Below are 14,131 nucleotides of genomic sequence, written 5' to 3'. Positions count from 1 at the left end.
GGTTGGTGAAATCTCTAAAAGTTGATTTGTAGATCCACTAGTTGAAGGAATGTTTGTAATATCTAAGCCTGGGAAGAAAGAGTAGAGACTGGAGGAAAACTGGGTTTGTTTTGAAGACTACTCCCAGCTAGTCCTCACTTCTGCAGGAACCTTAAGGGGAGAGAAACTGAATGCTGCATCTGAGATCACTTTGGCCAGGAGGGACTCTGAAACACAGGCTTACGGATTGGTATTTCAATATTGTGGTGAAAATGTATGTGAGAGAAAGAGAGAAAGGAGTTGTCCATGTGTTTGCAAAAAAAAAAAAAAAAAATACCGTGTGTACTTGGCAGATTGAGAACTCTCAGTATTTGAATATTGTTTATAGTGTCTTAGGCTTTTTAAATTTTTCAAGACGTAATAGACAACATACTTGGACTAGCTGTCGTTATCAAAGCAGACTTTAGACAAAATAGGAATGAACACATGTAGCAGGTAACATCCATTAACAGCTTCTAGTGAGGTACACGTATGGCAAAGAATCCAGGAAAGCTGAAAAACACTATGCCAGATATTTTAAAAGTTATATGTGATTAACAAACTCCTAGAAAAAGTTCAGTTAACAAACCACTTCAAAAACACATAGATAATTTGTATAGCCTATAACTATTAACAAAATAAATTAGCAAGTTAAAGTCTTCCCACAATAACGCACCAGACTTACATGGTTTTATTTGTGAGTTTTACTAAATATTAAAAAAAAAATGATGAGTGGTGCCTGAGTGACTCAGTGGTTGCGTGTCTGCCTTTGGCCCAGGGTGTAATCCTAGAGTCCCGGGATTGAGTCCCACATCAGACTGCATGGAGCCTGCTTCTCCCTCTGCTGGTGTCTCTGCCTCTCCCTCTCTCTGTGTCTCTCGTGAGTAAATTAAAAAAAAATCGTTAAAAAAAATAGAGGATGAGCTTTTCCACAAGAAAGAAAAGGAGATATATGTCACAACTCATTTATGGTATTAGTATAATACTAATACCAAAACAGATTGGGACACCATGAGAGAGAAAATTTTCAGATCAATCTCATTCTTGAATATAGACATAAAAATCCAAAAGGAAAATCAGCAAACAATAGAAAGCATGATGAAGAATTTGAGGTTAACCCAGAATTTCAGGGTTGCTTTAACACAAAGAGTTTGTTAATGTAATTCACCACATTAAGAAACTAAAGGGAAAAAATCTAATCATTTTGATAAATGCAGAGAGGAAACTGTAAAATACAAATCCCTTAACATAAGGGAAAAAGAAACTTTCAAAGTATAATAATGAATATTTACCCTAAACTTACACAAAAATATATTTAAATAATTTATTCCAGATATTATAAATCCAGACTATGAACTTCCACTGTGAACAACAACTGAATCCCATCTTTTACAGAAGGTTCTGGCAGAGTAAGAGGAGAAAATAAAAAAAAAATAGTATGCAAGAATTTGAAAAGAAGAAACAAATATTCCAAAATGGGCACATTATGATACTTTCAATCAGAAACCAAAAATCTACAGATAATTATAATTAATATCCAATTCAAGGTATTGTCAGGAGAGCAAAGATGAGAGAGAGGGATTCAATGCCAGCAATTAAGTTACTAAATTGTTGGGTGGAGTATAGAAGCAATGGGAGTTTACACAGAATCAAGAAGAGACCAGGCAGGACAGGGAAGGAAATCAGGAACTATAGGAAGCAAGTACTACACCAGAAAGAGATATGATGATCTACCCCAGTGGTGGGCACTCCTGTAGGAGACTCCAGCCCTTTGCTACCAGCCCTGCCAAAGTCTACATTCTTCTGAGCCCAAGTGCCTCTGCCCCAAGATACTATCTAGTTACCACAGAACCAGAATTTGCTTCTAGTTACCACCACCACCTTTGCTAGAATCCACAGTTTCTTATTAAAGTTATTCATTGTTCCTATGGCTGTTGCCATTACGAAAGTTTGCAGTTGCCTGTGGAAGCCTGTGTCTTCTACTTTACCCCAGCCTCCTTCTCTCTCCTTTCCTGACAGCCTTGCCTTTGGCAGCACCTAATCATAGCCTGGTTTTCACAGCATTCTGGGAAATGCATTTTTCAAGCATCTAGCTCCAGCAGTAGAGTAAGTATAGAAAGGTGAGTGTGGGCCTAGAACCAGCAGAAAATGACAGGTGGAGTTGATAAAAAAAAGATGAGGAAGTATGGCTAGATTAAAGTCACCATATGAAAATAAATAAAATTTTCATATAAATCATCAGAAATTAAGCACTAAAATAGTATTTATAATACTAATAAAAATAGCATAGCTATGGAAGATGCTAAAACATTTAAAATAATAGGACTAAAACTAAAATTATAAAACTTTATTATAAGACATTAAGGATTATCTAAATGAATTTCAAATTATGGCAAGATTAGGCTCATCACTATACCAGCTATTTTGTCCGGGTTTTTTATTTGTTTGTTATAACAACTCTAAAATTCATATGGAAGATCTAGGTCCAAGTCACACCTGGAATAGAATTGTGAAATTGTTCTGCCATATGTTGACATGAGATATACATATAGATAGACATAGGTATATAGATATTAATTCAGACCAAGTTATATGTGTAATAGACTGCAACTAACTGCAACTCCAAATTTACAGATATATGCCAAATTGATATATTATAGAACTATCACTCCCAACCAATAGGAAAATTACAGACTATTAAAAATATGCTAGCAAAATTAGCTAACATTACTTTAAAAACTAATTGAGATTCCTATCTCACATACTATACAAAATCATTTCCATGAAGACCAAATAGATAGCAAAATTAAAACTTTTAAAACGAAACATGAGGTAGAGAAAAATGATGCCTGTTAATCAAAAGTCACTACAGACAAAATGCAAGTTGAACAAATATTTTAACAACAGCTGACAAATATTGGTACCCAGAAACTACAGAGAATATTTACATATTAAATACAAATAATTGATTCAATAGAAAATTTAAAAAAGCATTTCATGAAAGAGAAAATACATCTGTTCTAATAAACACATGTGAAGACACTCAACCTAATTAGTCCTTGTAAAATGTCTCTTAGAGCCACAATGTAATACAATCTAACACCCACCAGACAGAAAATATTTAAAAGTCTGACAATATTAAGTGTTTGTAAGGATGCAGAATGAATGTTGGTAAAATGTAATTTGACAAAATAACTTTGGAAAATGATTTGACATTATTTGGTAGAAATCAAAGATCCGCATATCCCCTGACACCAATATTCAACTTCTAGAAATAAAGCCTTGAGAAACTCTTGCACATATACATAAAGAGACGTCATACAGATGTTCATGGAGGTCTGGTTTGTCTTAGCAAAACCTGAAAACAACCAAAATGTTTATTGAAAGGAAAATGGTTAAGTAAATGTTTATACAGTTGATGTACTGGTTCACTATAAAGCATAGGAAATTAATGATGAATAAATTTTCCAGGAATCTAAGACACTAAAATGCAGGTGTAGAGCAAATATATTTTTCAGACAATGACAGCAGAAGTACATATGGTTAAAGAATAAACTTAGATTACTTTATCCTATGGTCTAGCCACGCCAGATAATTTTCCCCAACTCCATCCCCCCCACATACTCACACCCTGATCCCATCCCAAAATGTACTTTTTCACTGGTGGCAACAACAAACTCTACCTCAGTTTTCAAAGGAAGACTACATTTACCAGTCTCTCCCAGGAGGGTTAGTGGCCATGTGAATACATTCTTGTCAAAGTCCTTATACTAATTTTCACAGCTGTACACATTCTAACCACCATCTATCTCTTTGGCTCTGATTTCAACTCTATTTCCTATTTAGCTTTTTCTGTTCTATATTACTCCTCAAACCCACTCGGCAAGCTGCCAGCTCAGGGCCTTTGAACTGGCTATTCCTTGTGGCTAAAAGCTATCCACAGGCTCGCTCTCTGACTTTATTAAGGGCTTTTCATCACCACAATAATGCTTCTTTGATTACCTGATATAAACTATATCCTTCATCCTCAAGAGTCTGTATACCACGATCAATGCTCTATTTTTTTTTTAATATTGCCAGTCAGCTTCTAACTTACACTTTTGTTTGCCTTTTTACCTATTTACTCATTGGGTCTCTCTTCCAATTACAATATATTTGTCATAAAGTCACGGGTATTTTTTTTTTTTCCTCTTTGTGTAATGATGTATCCTTGGTCTACTTTAAAAAGTATCTTAATTTGAATGAATGACTTATCAAATAGATATGATTTTACCCTTATTCATTCTGGCTGTTACTGTCAAGAAATGCCATCACTGTCCCTACTGCAATGAACAAATACAGCTATGCTCTATGTATATTTAATGTCACATTCCCATATTCTGGGATTATGCCAAATTACAAACTCAGTGAAGCTATTTTGCAATCAAAATTTGTTTGTTTCAGTCTTATCATGAATCACAAATCCTTTATCTGTAAAGTTATCTGGCCCACAGATCTGGGCCAGAACATACTCCCCACTTGATGAACTTACTTGCATGCTTGTTGAAACACATAATGCTGGGCTACAATGCATTCTGTCCATGGGAAGCATTTATTCCAGTATAAGAAATAACTCTTCTGCTTACAATTTTTGAGATAATAGTTAGATTGCCACATGTTGTCTATTTTCCCATGTATTGGAAAAAGCCCTCCCAGGAGAAAAGTTCAAAAAAACTTGCTCATCACAGTAAAAAAAAAAAAAAAAAAAAAAAAAAAAAATCCTTGGCTTTGTTTATTTTTTGTAGATAAGAGAAATGAAACCTATCTAAGTTATCAACAACAGAAGTGCTAGATGACAAGTTGAGAACAAAACTGTAATAAATCTGTGTCACAGGGTGGCATTTATCTGAGAGTTTTAAAGATTCTAAAGTACAAACACATGTGCCGCCTGGACATCGACTCCCCACCCATCACGGCCCGGAACACTGGCATCATCTGTACCATTGGACCAGCTTCCCGATCGGTGGAGACGTTGAAGGAGATGATTAAGTTTGGAACGAATGTGGCTCGCCTGAACTTCTCTCATGGAGCTCACGAGTACCACGCAGGGACCATCAAGAAGGTGCGCGCAGCCACAGAGAGCTTCGCTTCTGACCCCATCATCTACCGGCCAGTGGCTGTGGCCCTGGACACCAAAGGCCCTGAGATCTGAACCGACCTCATCAAAGGCAGTGGGACTGCAGAGGTAGAGCTGAAGAAAGGAGCCAGTCTCAAGATCACCCTGGACAATGCCTACATGGAAAAATGTGACGAGGACATCCTGTGGCTGGACTACAAGAACATCTGAAGGTGGTGGAAGTGGGCAGCAGATCTACGTGGACGATGGGCTTATTTCTCTGCAGGTGAAGCAGAAAGGTGCTGACTTCCTGGTGACGGAGGTGGAGAACGGCGGCTCCCTGGGCAGCAAGACGGGTGCGAACCTCCCCGGGGCTGCCGTGGACCTGCCCGCTGTGTCGGGAAGGACATCCAGGATCTGAAATTCCGGGTGGAGCAGGACGTAGATAGGGTGTTCGCGTCTTTCATCCGCAAGGCGGCTGATGTCCATGAGGTCAGGAGGGTCCTGGGAGAGAGAGGGAAGAACATCAAGATAATCAGCAAAATTGAGAATCATGAGGGAGTTCGGAGGTTTGATGAGATCCTGGAAGCCAGCGATGGCATCGTGGTGGCTCCAGGCGATCTAGGCATTGAGACCCCTGCAGAGAAGGTCTTCCTTGCTCAGATGATGATTGGGCGGTGCAACCGAGCGGGCAAGCCTGTCATCTGTGCGACACGGATGCTGGAGAGCATGATCAGGAAGCCTCGTCCCACCGGGCTGAGGGCAGGGATGTGGCCAGTGCAGTGCTGGATGGAGCTGACTGCATCACGCTGTCTGCAGAGACCCCGAAGGGGATTACCCCCTGGAGGCTGTTCGCAGGCAGCACCTGATTGCCCGTGACGCAGAGGCCGCCATCTACCACTTGGCAATTATTTGAGAAACTCCACTGCCTGGTGCCCATTACCAGCGACCCCACAGAAGCCGCCGCCGCGGGCGCCCTGGAGGCCTCCTTCAAGTGTTGCGGCAGGGCCACAGTCGTGCTCACCGAGCCTGGCAGGTCTGCTCACCAGGTGGCTAGACACCGCCCCCGCGCCCCCATCGTTGCTGTGACCTGGAACCCCCAGACTGCTCGCCAGGCCCACCTGTACCTCAGCATCTTCCCTGTGGTGTGTAAGGACCCATGCACGAGGCCTGGGCTGAGGATGGGACCTCGTGGTGAACTTGGCCATGAATGTTGGCAAGGCGCCAGGCTTCTTCAAGAAGGGAGATGTGATCATTGTGCTGACCGGGTGGCGCCCTGGCTCCGGCTTCACCGATACCATGCGTGTGGTGCCTGTGCCCTTCCTCCAGCGCCTGTCCCACCCCCTTCTCCCAACCCATCCATTAGGCCAGCAATGCTTGTAGTGCTCACTCGGGGGTTGTCACGTGGCACTGGTGGGCTGGGATGTCAGGGAAGATGAATGCCTCTGTAAAACATGACTTTTTTAGAACCCTGTTCGGTACAGGTGGCCCAGAGCTGGGCTGCACATCAGGTGACCTCACCCCAGCAACCAACGAGGGAAGGGTGCAGGACTGGAAGCCCCAGAGTTTTAACACGGAGGGCAACTGCTCCTGCTTCTCCTCCTCTGTGTACTCCATTCGGTTCCTACAGAAAATGGATATGCAGAGAACTCCCAACCCTGGCCGGGTCTAGAGACCACCGGCAAGAATCACAGCCCAGGGCAGTGGTTCCAGTTACACTGGCTCAGGCCCTAACTTGCTTCTCCACCCCCCTGTCTCCCCGACTCCCACCTGCCCTTCTGTTCCTATGCTCAGCTGTTGTGGCAGGCAAACACTCCACCTTCCATTTCCCCCACTCCTGCAGCTCCCTCCAGGCCTGTTGCTATAGAGCCTACTTGTGTGTCAAACAACAGTTGAAGCAAAAAAAAAAAAAAAAAAAAAAGAAAGAAAGAAAGAAAGAAAGAAGAAAGAAAGAAAGAAATTTCATCATTTCTTAATGAAAATATGAGAAAATAATTAACCATTGCACCAATGAAAGTCATTGATTAAATACTAAGTGAGAGCTACAATACAAAACTAAAACAATCAACTAAACCCAAATTGGGGAAAAAAAAAATAGAATAGCATAGCAGTCATAGTCTCTATCTTTGGGCTTCAATTCCTCAATATGAATTTAACAGCTGTATATATCTCTCCACCATGTATATTGAACCTTTAAACATATATGGTAATATTTGTTTAAGGACATTACATAAAATTATTTAGTTTCTTTCTTTTCTTAAAAGATTTTATTTATTTATTCATGAGAGACAGAGAGGCAGAGACATAGGCAGAGGGAGAAATAGCCTCCATGCAGGAAGCCCGATGTGGAACTCGATCCAGGAACTCTGGGATCAAGCCCTGAGCCAAAGGAAGACGCTCAACCGCTGAGCCAGGCGTCCCTAGTTTCTCTTTTATGCATTAAGATTATTGTATAAAATAGTGAAAACAACAAGTTTAAATAGTTCTTAAGTTCTTAGTATAAAATTTTTTTTTAAAATTTTATTTATTTATGATAGGCACACAGTGAGAGAGAGAGAAGCAGAGACATAGGCAGAGGGAGAAGCAGGCTCCATGCACCGGGAGCCCGACGTGGGATTCGATCCCGGGTCTCCAGGATCGCGCCCTGGGCCAAAGGCAGGCGCCAAACTGCTGTGCCACCCAGGGATCCCAAGTTCTTAGTATAGATAAGTGTGGTAAGCAACCTTTTAAGATGGCTCCCAAGGATTCCTGCCTCCTTATTCAAGTCCTTCTATAATTTCTCCCCTTGAGTAGGCTGGACCCAGTGACTTGATTCCAACCAATGGAATATTGCAAAAACAATGGGATATCACCCCTTCGATTAAGTTATAAGAGATTGCGACTTCTATCTTGCTAGCATATGTTCTCTCTCTATTGCCTTCTTGGCTTGTGCAGTTTGATGAAGCAAGATGCTATGCTCAAAAGGTCCATGGGGTAGTCCCAGGCCAACAAGCAGCAATAAACAGAAGCTTTCAGTCCATCAACCTTTAAGGAGCTGATTCTTGCCAACAACCACCTAAGTAACATTGAAAGTAGCTCCTTTCCTAGTCAAGCCTATATGTAAGGACCCCTCCACCCACAGCTGACATTTTGATTGCAAATTTGTGAGAGAAACAGAGAACCAATATAAGCTCTGCTGAGAATTTTGACCCACAGAAATTTAAGGTAGTAAATGAATTTCAAGGTAGTAAATTTTGAGGCAAGTGTTATGTTCAACGGATAACTAATGCAATAATAAATATTTATTTAACATTTATAATGTGCCAGGTATTTTTCTAAATGTTTACATCATTAAACTAATTTAATCTTTTAAACTCCCCTGTGAGATGGATACAGTTATTATCCCAAACATATGCTGAGACAAAGACACATAGATGAAACATCCTCAAAGTAGCATTCTCAGTTGGCAAGCAGAAGATAAAGGATGCAAACTCAGATTATCTTGGATAATCTGACTTTGTTCATTAAAAAAGACAGACATAAATATGTGGTCTCCACTATTCTATAGCACCATTCACTTCACTCTGACATTTGTATATTTAAATTATTTAGCTTATTTCATTCAATCCATGAAATAACTGAGTATTTTAAAAAAACCAGTTTAAAGAAAGATGGAGGAGCTACCCTACCTGATTTCAAAGTTTAAGTTAACAGTAATCAAGATAGTGTGGTAATGCTGAAAGGATAAATAGATCAATCAGAAAGAAAGAGTACAGAAAGGAATCCACAGGTATATGTTCAACTGATTTTTCACAAAGTCACCACATGAAGTCCATAGGTAAAGGAAAGTCTTTTCCACAGACACAAAATTCTTGAATAGATAGATAGCATTATAGAAAACAATTATCAATTCCTATTTCACACCATACCATACCTAAATATTAATTTGAAATGGACTATTGACTACCATAAAAGTCAAAACAATAAATCTTCTAAGAAAAAAAAAATAGTGAACAATGTCTTCACAACTATAGTAGGGAATGATTCCTTAGGTCACCACCAAAAGAAAAAGTAAATTGGATGTATTCATCATGAAATCTTGTGCTCATCAAGAGATACCACTAAGAAAATAAATAATAGAGCCACAAACTAAGAGGAAAATACAACACACAGGAATGTCAAAGGATTTAGATCTATAACATAACCACTATAACTTATATCCCCCAAATAAAAACAACCCCCATTTAAAAGTGGGCAAAGGGATCCCTGGGTGGCGCAGCGGTTTGGCGCCTGCCTTTGGCCCAGGGCGCGATCCTGGAGAGCCGGGATTGAATCCCACATCGGGCTCCCGGTGCATGGAGCCTGCTTCTCCCTCTGCCTGTGTCTCTGCCTCTCTCTCTCTCTCTCTCTCTCTGTGACTATCATAAATAAATAAAATTTAAAAAAAATTTTTATAAAAAAAATAAATAAAATAAAAGTGGGCAAAACCACCTCACACCAGTGAGAATGGGGAAAATTAACAAAGCAGGAAACCACAAATGTTGGAGAGGATGTGGAGAAAGGGGAACCCTCCTGCACTGTTGGTGGGAATGTGAACTGGTGCAGCCACTTTGGAAAACTGTGTGGAGGTTCCTCAAAGAGTTAAAACAGATCTGCCCTACGACCCAGCAATTGCACTGCTGGGGATTTACCCCAAAGATACAGATGCAGTGAAACACCGGAACACTTGCACCCCGATGTTTCTAGCAGCAATGTCTACAATAGCCAAACTGTGGAAGGAGCCTTGGTGTCCATCAAAAGATGAATGGATAAAGAAGCTGTGGTCTATGTATACAATGGAATATTGCTCAGCCATTAGAAATGACAAATACCCACCATTTGCTTCAACATGGATGGAACTGGAGGGTATTATGCTGAGTGAAATAAGTCAATTGGAGAAGGACAAACATTATATGGTCTCATTCATTTGGGGAATATAAAAAATAGTGAAAGGGAATAAAGGGGAAAGGAGAAAAAATGAGTGGGAAATATCAGAAAGGGAGACAGAACATGAAAGACTCCTAACTCTGGGAAACGAACTAAGGGTGGTGGAAGGGGAGGTGGGCGGGGGGTGGGGGTGACTGGGTGACGGGCACTTGACAGGATGAGCACTGGATGTTATTCTATATGTTGGCAAATTGAACACCAATAAAAAATAAATTTATAAAAATAAAAAATAATTTAAAAAGTGGGCAAAAGCTTTTGACAGAAACTTCACAATAAAAGGTGAACAAATGACTAAAAGCACATGAATAGAGACAGCATCATCAGTAGTAAAGAAAATGTAAATTTAAAAAATTAGAGAGTATCTTACAAATACTACATTAGCTAACTTTTTAAGTTTGAAAATATTGAATATTTCTGGGAATGTAAGCACCTTAAATCCTCATGTTTTTGATGAGAAAATATAATGCTATAACCACTTTTACAAAGTGTTTGGCAATTCCTTAGATATTTCCTACATCTCACCTGTGATCCTGCAATTCTGTTTCTAGATATATATCCAAGAGAAATGAGTGCAACTGCCTTCCAAAATAAAAAGGCTTGTGAAAGAATGCTTGTGGCAATTTGGTTCATAATATACCCAAACTGAAAATGTCCATCATTGCAGGAAAATGAATTAACAAATTATGATATATTTATACAATGAAACACAAAGAAAAGAAACAAACTACTAATCACACAGCATACATGAATTTCAAGCACCTGGAGCAAAAGATTATTTACATAAACTATGTAAATATTGTATGATTTCATTTATATAATTTTCTTTTTAAAAAAGCAAACTAGTGTGCCTGGGTGGCTCAGTTAGTTGAGCATTTAACTCTTGATCTCAGATTAGGTCACCTAGCTCAATGTTGATTCTTCTTGAGATTCCCTCTCCCTCTCCCTCTGCCTCTCCCCCTGCTCATGCTCTCTCTTTCTCTTTTTCTCTCAAATAAGTGAATATTAAAAAAAAAAACAAACTAGTCTATGTGATAGAGAGATAGAGGTAGCAGGTGGATGGGATTCACAAAAAAAGTGTCATCAGGAAAGTTCTGGAGTAATGAAATTATTCTAATATTGATCAACATGGTAGTTGCATGATCCTAACACTTGTCAAAACTTAAAATATATACTTAAGATCTGTGCATTTTTTATGTGTTAATAACACACACACACACACACACACACACAAATAAACAAAAAGCTTTTCATATATTAAAAAAAAAAAAAGAAACTCTGATAGATTAAGTAATTTGCCCAGCATCATACTGCTAAAACATGGCAATGTCTGGCCTGTGTCCTAGGTCTGCTGTTTCTAATTTATTGACATTTCTTATTGTACCAGTTGTTTTCTAGTGTGTTTTAAAATAAACCATTTTTTTCCCAAATGAAATCTTATTTTAAGACCTTGGTCATATATAATTTTGGAGAGGAAAACACAGCTCTTACGTGTATGTATCTATATGTGTGTGTGTATGTGCAATGTGTAAACTAGCATAAACTAGTAGTTTATCATCTATATATGATGATAAAGAAATATCCCTAAGACATAATAAGTGAGAAAGCAGAGTGCTTAAGAATTTCTGTATGGCAACTGTATTCAACTGGAAATATGAATACCCGGGTATATGTAAGTGCACAGAGTACTTCTGAAAAGACACAGAAGTTATTAAGGGAAAAGGATGAAAGGAAGACTCAGTTCCACTGGATGACTTTGGGCCTGTTAAATATTTTTAACAGAATACACATATGTTTCTTTTGCAACAACTAAAAGAACACTGAAAGTTTATGCCAGCTCATAAACAACGGTTTCTTTTCTGGGGGAAGGAGTGTGTTGAGGTGGGTCAAGTTCATGAGAGCAAAGGAGTCTCTAACAGCCATATGACATGTTCCTTTCACAAGCAAATTGAAAAGATGTTAAAGATTGATTATTCTAAATGATGAGAATAGGAGTGATAGACATTTAATATTCTTTTGTCCTACAGTTTTTTCTCCAAACTCAGGAAGAGAAGGAATGAATAAGAGAAGAAGAAAGAGGATAAAGAGGGAGGTGAGAAAGGGAGGACAGAAGGAACTAAAGAGAGGGAGAGTGGAAGAGGCCTATCAATAAGGGAAGAAGACAACGTGAAAGGGAGGAAGAGAGAAAGAGGGGAAAGGTTATCTTATATGGAACTCCACGCAAAACAGTACAGAGCATCACGGTTCTTATTGAAGCTAGGAGGAATTCAGATCCCCAGACTCTTTATCTGGTTCTATTGCAGCCCCTGTGGTATCTTTCAGAATTTTCACACTCTTCAAAGCACAGTAAATAACCTCTGTTCTGTACTGTAGCACCTCTGTGTTTGTAGTTAGCATTCGGTCACTGGACACGCTAATATGGATAGCACTGGGTGATTGCCAGTGATAGGAGACTTGTTTACATGCAAATTCTTATCTTGAGAGACACATTGGAGTTGCTTACCCTCTGCATGTATTAAGTTTTCCATTGGAAAGTTAATAAGGTACACAAGGTCACACATTCACCTCATAATACTGGGGCCGGGGGAGAGAGGGAATAGAGTTAGATGTAATAAAAATTATAAATTCTATAATATAACATCTATGGGAAAAAATGGTTGCCTTTAGTTTGAAGGATATATAAGTTAGCATTTACTCATAATGGGCAATTTACAGGAGAAACCACAGTCTGCTGAATTTTTAAACACTGGATAGTTGTAGAAAAGTAAAGAGAAAGAAATTTTATCTCAAGTGAGTTAACTGCTGACTTAGCTGGATCATAACCTGAATAATCCCCAGATTCAGCCATTTTTAGAACACTTTTAAAGAAAGCTTTCCTAGAGCCCATTTATATAAGAGTCTGAGAAACTTTCCTGAAAAGGAGTCATTCTATGGGAACATGAATTCAATTTGTACAACATCCTACAAGGTAAGTAGCTGGCCAGTACTGTGATGTTCTTGCTTAAGTCTTAGGGCAAAAAGTCTTCAATAAAAACACAGGCAGGGGCACCTAAGTGGCTCAATAGGTTAAGGGTCTGATTCTTGATTTTGGTTCAGGTTGTGATCAAGCCCCTGGGATCAAGCCCTGGGATCAAGCCCCACAACCAGCTGTATGCTGGGATGGGCATGTAGCCTGCTAGAGATTCTCTCTCTCTCTCTCTCTCTCTCTCTCTCTCTCTCTCTCTCCCTCTGCCCCACCCCCACCTCCTCACCTCCACCCTCTCATGCAGACAAACAAACAAACAAACAGGTAAAACCTTTCTTACTCTGATATTGAGAAAGCAAAGAATACAACAAAAAATGGGTTCAAGCAGCTTCTCTGCAAGAAGTGTAATGCTAGTAAAATTTGCTCTAAGGAACTGTGTCCAAAATAGCCAACAATGAGCCTCAGTTATAGACAGGCAGCAGGAGGGAGCCAAGATCAGTGATGGCAGCACCTTTGATGGGCTCTGGCAAGAATAGTTTCTTTGTTGCATCACTAGAAACAAGAAGTATCACTACAAAATGTTGGCATGAGAGAAGGATAAAATGGTATAGGTGCTAAAGGGAGAAATTAAAAGTTCACATCTGAAAGATTTAGTTTTAAGCACCATTCCATGGAGATTAATGATACATAAATAGAAATATATTTCCTTACTTCACATAATTAAACTAAAATTAGAGGAAGACTAGCATACAATAGACAACAAATATTAAAAATGAAGTGTTTGCATAATATTGTAAAAGAAATATTAGTTTACGGTGCATTGGAAATAATTTGTTAAAACTTGTAAGAGATAAAGCATCAATGAATGGTGGCATTTCATGGATATCTGATATCCTTTTCCAAACAGACAAGTTTTTTGCTTAATTTTATAGTTCCTAAGTCCCTGGTGTTTCTGTTTTTCCTCTTTACTCTTTCCATAGGGAAATGCATCCATAGCCCTGCCTCATTTTCCATCTGTCCTATGACTTTAAAATGCATACCTTTATTGCAGGCCTCTCCTGTCTCTCCTCTGGAGCATTGTGGGCTCCAGA

The 14,131-nt window shown here is 39.3% G+C and overlaps 1 pseudogene; it reads left to right on the top strand.

The window, feature by feature from the left end:
- LOC112921467 (pyruvate kinase PKM pseudogene) overlaps nucleotides 1-6,496 on the top strand; it is a 122,588-nt pseudogene extending 116,092 nt beyond the window's left edge.
- Nucleotides 6,497-14,131: the final 7,635 nt, after the last annotated feature.

This window comes from Vulpes vulpes, chromosome 6 (genome assembly GCF_048418805.1).
Source record: "Vulpes vulpes isolate BD-2025 chromosome 6, VulVul3, whole genome shotgun sequence".
Classification (NCBI taxonomy): Eukaryota; Metazoa; Chordata; class Mammalia; order Carnivora; family Canidae; genus Vulpes; species Vulpes vulpes.
This window is presented reverse-complemented; position numbering and strand designations above follow the sequence as displayed.